This window comes from Theropithecus gelada, chromosome 3, assembly GCF_003255815.1.
Source record: "Theropithecus gelada isolate Dixy chromosome 3, Tgel_1.0, whole genome shotgun sequence".
Classification (NCBI taxonomy): Eukaryota; Metazoa; Chordata; class Mammalia; order Primates; family Cercopithecidae; genus Theropithecus; species Theropithecus gelada.
In genome coordinates, this window is record NC_037670.1 from 95,884,720 (window position 1) to 95,891,941 (window position 7,222).

The window sequence follows — 7,222 nt, forward strand, 5'->3', positions numbered from 1 at the left end:
CACACTTAAGGTAGGCTAGGCTAAGCTATAATATTCAGTAGTTTAGGTATATCAAATGCATTTTCAACTTGCAATATTTTCAACTTATAATGTGCTTATCAAGATGTAACTCCACCATAAGTCGAGGAACATCTCAAATCTGGAAAACAAGTTTTCCAGAAATAAAGAGTTGATCATAATGAAACTCAATAACCAGCTAGATGATAAGAAGAAACACTTCTAGAAACTGAACACAGCCTTGGGTGTTTATAATTAAACACATTTATTGAGTCTTAGGCAAAATTAAGAAGTAGCAATTTATATTTTATAATATCTTGATGAAATTTTTAACCAAAACACTTCCATTTTAATCTTCAAAGAACCTCTTTTCTTTTTTTCCAAGATAATCATGATTAACTTACAAAAAATGGGTATATGCCTTCAAAACATTTCCCTTAATAGGAAACTTAGTTTTATAAGATCTAAACACTAAAAGGCGGAAAAAAAAATCTATTTTCTTTTCATTACAAGACAAAACAGAATCCAGCATAAGTCAAGGAAACACATTCATACTTCAGGTCCTCCTCCTCCATGAACCAACATTATTATATTATTTCCATTTAGTGAAATTTGATCTAATTTAGTATTCTTTCTTCTGGTAGGATTTCAAAATCAGTGATATCTTGCAGTACCGTATTGACAAAGTTATCAAATCCTAGAAGAGTATCAACAATTTCTTTATCACTCTTCATCACAATGAGAATTTTTGATTCTTAGATTTGTCTATAAGCTCTAGCAGTAGCAGCTGTAAGGAGCTAGTACTAGTGTTAGCCGCCATACCTGTGATGGAAATGGCCTTGAACTTGATTAACATTTTTTTTTTTCTTTGAGACAGAGTCTCACTCTGTTGCCCATGTTGGAGCACAGTTGTGCCATCTTGGCTCACTGCAGCAGCCGTCTCCCAGGTTCTAGCGATTCTCCTCCCTCAGCCTCCTGAGTAGCTGGGATTACAGGTGCGCACCACCATGCCCAGTTAATTTTTGTATTTTTAATAGAGACTGGGTTTTGCCATGTTGGCCAGGCTAGTCTCGAACTCCTAACCTCAGGTGATTTGCCTGCCTCAGCCTCCCAAAGTGCTGGGATTACAGGCATGAGCCACCACACCTGGCCTTGATTAACATTTTTAATTTTAAGAACAAGCAAATAATTCTACAAGCTTCTGGACAAGAAAAAAAAATAGGTCACATAATAACGACAGATGTCCTCAAACCTTTCTTCCATACCAAGTAGAAGATGGTGCACACTAAATAGGCAGAACCCTCAACAGCTGTATCTAAAATATACTGAACTATGAATAATCCAACATTCACACAAGCTCCCATCCCCAGGAGATGAACAAAAAGGCACTTTAGACTTACAAAGATTAATTAATACCACCAGTGTACGCTTCTTCTAAAATTATATGCACAAAAAAATTTTACCCAGCCTATTAGTAAAGCAAAATAAACAATGATAAAAATACGACATAAAAGAAAAATCAATCAAAAATGAAACTAAATGTCAAAAAAGTTAAATATGTAATTATGAAATAAGCAAATGCTAAATAATATTATCAGTCAGGATACTGCCTGATAGCTAAAAGTAACAAAAACTCAGCTGGCTTAAACAATGGGAAGAAAATTTTTTTCTTAGAAAAAACACTAAGATATGACAGCTTCAGGCTGGAGGCTGATTAAAATGGTGATTCTGATATTTAGACACACACACACACGCACAGAGATTCTCTCCATCTTTCACTCAGGTTCTTTAAGGTACATCAACATGGTTTTTCCTAATCATCCTCATGAAACTACGGTGGCTGTCAGAGTTCAATACACTGCATCCAGATATGACCATATCAGTGGAAAAGGGAGCCATTTTCTTTACATTTATTGATTTTTATTAATGAGTAGAAACTTTCCTTAGATTTCCCCTATTTCATCAGCAAGAATTATATCACATGTTTATGCCTAAACCAACAGTGATTTAGAAAGGGGACCACCATGATTGGGTAAAAGTAGACCAGGAGTTCAGCCTCATCACTAATGACATTTTGGGATGGGTAATTCTTTGTTGGAGGGAGCTACTCTGTACATTGTTTAAAATCCTCCTTGCTCTCTACCCACTAGATGCCCATAGCACCCTCCCCAATCGCAACAATCAAAAATGTCTCCAGACATTGCCAAATGTCCCCTGGTTAAGAACTACTTAAATACACTAATCAATCTAGCCCCTAAGTCTGGCTATGGGGCCCACCTTAAATATAAAACAGCACAGTAGAAAAGGAAAAGCTGAACCAATTCAGTATGTTTCAGAAAAGAGAGCTATATGAAAGAAAAACAGTCTTAAGTAAATAACCAACAATATTTTGTATGGTAATTCTATAAAAACAATATATAGCAATGGCAAAAAATATGAACTTAAAATTCTGTATTAATCAACTAAGAGGGGTCGGGTGTAGTGGCTCACACCTGTAATCTCAGCACTTTGGGAGACTGGCCAACTTAGTGAGACCCTGTCTCTACAAAAAACACAAAAATTAGCTGGGTATGGGTGGCACGTGCTTGTAGTCCCAGCTATTCTGGAGGCTGTGGTGGGAGGATCACTTGAGCACAGAAAGTAGAGGCTGCAGTGAACTGTGATCATGCCACTGCACTCTAAGTTGAGAAACAGAGTGAGACCGTGTCTCAATCAATCAATCAATCAATCAATCAAGAGGGAAATGAATGAAGAGTTTTAGCAGGACTAAGGACTGTTAATGTATGGTTTAATCATCAAGCACAGAAAATATCAATTTGTACTTATAAGAATATACAATGTAGTTGACTTTTAAAATTCATCTTTGAAAACGAATTTTCACTGTAGATTTGTATATACAATATTTAGCCCTTAAGAATAAGATCAACTAGAGAAGCTATATTCTCTTTCAGGAGATAATCTTCTATTAGAATTTTTGAAGCTATCAAAATAAAATGATTTCCTATGGAAAGACTCATAGTTTCCCTAGAAAGATTCTTTATTCTATGGCTTGGTGCTTTTATGTCTGCAGCTTATGAATATATTTATTCTTTTAGATTAAAACATACCTTTTAAAATGTGGATCACATTATAACACCTTATTTGCCATCTTAAAAAGGTTCTTTATCCTCTAATCTCATGATACGACCACATCCATATTCTCCAGCCTGTTGAATGGAGCCAAATGCCCCACACATCACTCAAGAGCCCTACCTCTCTTTCCTCCTCAAATCCAGTGGGTACTCCCTCCTTTCCCTCCTTCTGTTACTCTCTGGCTCTGCTTTCTTCTTCCCATTATCTGTATCTATTCTTCATCTACTTGAGAACTATTTGGAGATCTCACTTCAGATTTACTGTGGCTGCCTCCCAGCTACGCACAATTCGTTTTAATTTTATTCATGTCTTCCAAAACAGGCCCTCCCTGAATTGGGCTGAGGAAACTGGCCAGGCTAGGTCCCTGATCTCCACCATGGGAGGAAAAAATGCTACGCTTGTTTAAGATATAAGAGCATTTTTATGGGAGAAAGTACAAAGTTTATCACCACAAGCTACAGGTAAGGGCCTGATTGAAGGACTTGAATCTCTAATCCAAAAGCTACATGCACAATTCTACTTAATCTTATTTCGCTCACAGGGCAAATACCAAGGAATAAATCTCATTTACATTTATATTGTAAAAATACCACAGGTTTATCAAGTGTTTGGATGTACTACCCTGCAAGTTCAGAGACTTTATGCTTTTTTTTTTTTTTTTTTTTTTGAGACGGAGTCTCCGTCTGTCCCCCAGGCTGGAGTGCAGTGGTCGGATCTCAGCTCACTGCAAGCTCCGCCTCCCGGGTTTATGCCATTCTCCTGCCTCAGCCTCCCAAGTAGCTGGGACTACAGGCGCCCGCCACCTCGCCTGGCTAGTTTTTTTTGTATTTTTTAGTAGAGACGGGGTTTCACCGTGTTAGCCAGGATGGTCTCGATCCTAACCTCGTGATCCGCCCATCTCGGCCTCCCAAAGTGCTGGGATTACAGGCTTGAGCCACCGCGCCCGGCCGACTTTATGGTTAATGGAAATAAAGCATTATTATTTTGCAACAGGAAGTGTAACTAATTTTGACAGAGCAAGAACCTGTAGGTTACAGACATTGATTATGAGAGGCTTATAAAAACACTATTCATTTAAATGTTTGGTATAAAATTACACTGCTCAGTAACAAATTCTGGAGCTATCTATTCCTGTAATTCAAAGAGTCTTCTTTCTCCAAACCCAATATTTTAAAAAATAACTATTTGCCTCTACAGGATTTAGAAAATAGCGATATATAAATGCTCTCGGCAAGACATTATTCTCTTTCATTTACTGAATAGTTTCCAAATACCTGTCCTAATATGGTACAATCTTCAATATTATTACATAAAAAAGAGGTTCAGAAGTATTAATAGAATGGCACCATTTGTGTTAATATACAAATATAAATAGGTAGATAAAGAGATAAATAGATAGATTATTGAGAGATGATAAACAGATAGAGACATGCTTTAACAGAGAGAAAGTATTTCTGGAAGAAGGCTCAGAAAGCAATCATTATTGCCTCAAGAAGACCCATAGACTGGGAAAGAGGAATATCTACTTTCCACTGTCAGCTTTTTAAAATATATATAAATTTTCTTAGTAAGAGACTGATAAACTGAAATACAGACAAACAGATGGACACACACACACACAAAGTGAATAGGTGATCCTAATCCTTTATTTAACTAATGACTTGTGTGAACAATTAAACTTGTAAAAATATAGAACAATGTCTTCAAAAGAATCAACTCCAAGAGAAAAATAGCTTTTATTATTAAAAGAGTATATAGTTAGACACACTTATATTCTGTTCCTGAATAGAATGAAATAGAGAGGCCCTACAATTTTGTAGCTTGGAAATTTAATGAAACATTTAAAATAATTATAAGGCAAGATGACTTATTTTACTTGTTTCATCTTGTAAAATTTTCTGTTGAAGAAGATACTCTAAGCAGAGGCTAAGAGACAATATTTGAGATAATATTTCAATAAGATTAAAATTAGAATTAAAACTGTCCTATGGTGAACTGGACTTTCTCAAATACCACGTAAACCATCAGCTATAGAAAGATTATTTTCTTAATTAAAAATAGGATGTAATATGACCTACAGGAAGAGTAAATTGCAGCTGTTGACAGTTCCAAATCCATTAATCGTAAGATTGACTTTGAAGATTATTGCAGGCAATTTTATGAAAAAATAAATATGAGGTCACATTGAAAAAATAAAGACAGTTAATGCCAGAAAAAATACCACCCACCTGGTATCAGATAGGTACAGTTAAGAAAATGATTAACATAAATATATACAAAGAATAATTTGTATAATTTGCCATCATGTACGTGAATATACTTTAAATAATTTTACTTCTAAGAATAATCTTTCATAGAACTATTTGTGATCTATTACACAATAAAACCAATTTTGGCTAACAAATATACATTTCAAAATATTATTTTAAGATGCCATAATTCCAATGACTTTATTGCCTCCTTTTACTTTCAAAATTGTCCTGGGTTAGCGGACACATTGCATTATCACCCTAGTGGGAGAGACCTAAAGACACTGATCAGCTCAGACATTACAGGATCTAGTTTCACTATCTCACAGGTACTCGACTTCCTCTTTTTCACTCTTATCTTATATTTATTTAAATGAATACTATGTGAGAAGTTTGACAGGGATGCAGAATATTTTGAGATTTTTCCATAACCACTCTCAGTCAACAAGAAGTTGAAAGCTTTCCCAGACTTTTCATTAACAGAGAAATTTAAGGATCATTGCCCAGCCATTTCTTTGCTTTGCAAAGACTGGCTGGATTTAAAATTAAAATTATAGGTCAAATTTCTTAACCTTCAGCAAGAAGGATTCCATTTGAATAGCATGTTCCAGGGAAGGTTCCCTTTGAGAACCTGTGTAAGGAAGAAAGCATAGTTAGACAAGTACACAAATCAGCAGTACAGTTAAAGAATATACAACCTAGCTACATGAGGTTTCTTTCAGGACCATGGAAAGTTTAATTACGAAAACAGTAAAATTTTCTATATCAAATGAGAAAATTCATATACCCATCTTTATAGAACAAAATCCAACATTCCTGCTTTTAAGAGATATAGTTGGCCGGGCGCGGTGGCTCAAGCCTGTAATCCCAGCACTTTGGGAGGCCGAGACGGGAGGATCACGAGGTCAGGAGATCGAGACCATCCTGGCTAACACCGTGAAACCCCGTCTCTACTAAAAATACAAAAAACTAGCCAGGCGAGGTGGCGGGCGCCTGTAGTCCCAGCTACTTGGGAGGCTGAGGCAGGAGAATGGCGTAAACCCGGGAGGCGGAGCTTGCAGTGAGCTGAGATCAGGCCACTGCACTCCAGCCCGGGCTACCGAGCAAGACTCCGTCTCAAAAAAAAAAAAAAAAAAAAAAAAGAGATGTAGCTTAAGAATAATGGTTACCTTCTTAATATGATCAACTCAGCCAAATCCAGCACTACGTCTGAAGTTAAAATACTAGAAGCACATCCCCTTTAACATCAGGAGCAAAACGACCATCACCCCCATTCCTGCACAGTACATTTGTTAATATATTCAGAGCAATTAGACCCTCCCCCACAAAAAAAAGAAACAAAAAAAAAGAGTGAGAGAAGTGAGGGATGGAGGAATGGAGGGAGGAAGGGAGGGAGGGAGGGAGGGAGGGAGGAAGGAAGGAAGGAAGGAAGGGAGGGAGGGAGGGAGGGAGGGAAAGGAATGTATAAACAATACCCTGGATTACGCCACATTTTCTGTAAACATTTACTAAAGATAGTAAATATTTTCAGTTTTGCAGATCATACAGTCCCTGTCACAAGCACAGCTGACCCTTAAACAACATAGGTTTGAATCGTGTGGGTTCACATGGAGGAGAATTTTTTTTTAAATAAATACAGTCCTTCATATGAGCAAGTTCTACATCCACAACCAAAAGTGGATCAAAAATACCATGTTCACGGGATGCCAAACCTGCATATATGGAGGACCAACTTTTCATATCTGTGGATTATGCGGGGCCAGATATGGGACTTAGTGTGCACAGATTTTGGTATCCACTGTCCTGGACTGTACCGGACTTTGCTGTTGCAGTGCAAAAGTAGC

General features: G+C 37.0%; 1 pseudogene; it reads right to left on the reverse strand.

Moving 5' to 3' along the window:
- Positions 1-546: 546 nt before the first annotated feature.
- LOC112621476 lies at positions 547-817 on the reverse strand (annotated as a pseudogene).
- Between the last annotated feature and the right edge of the window lie 6,405 nt (positions 818-7,222).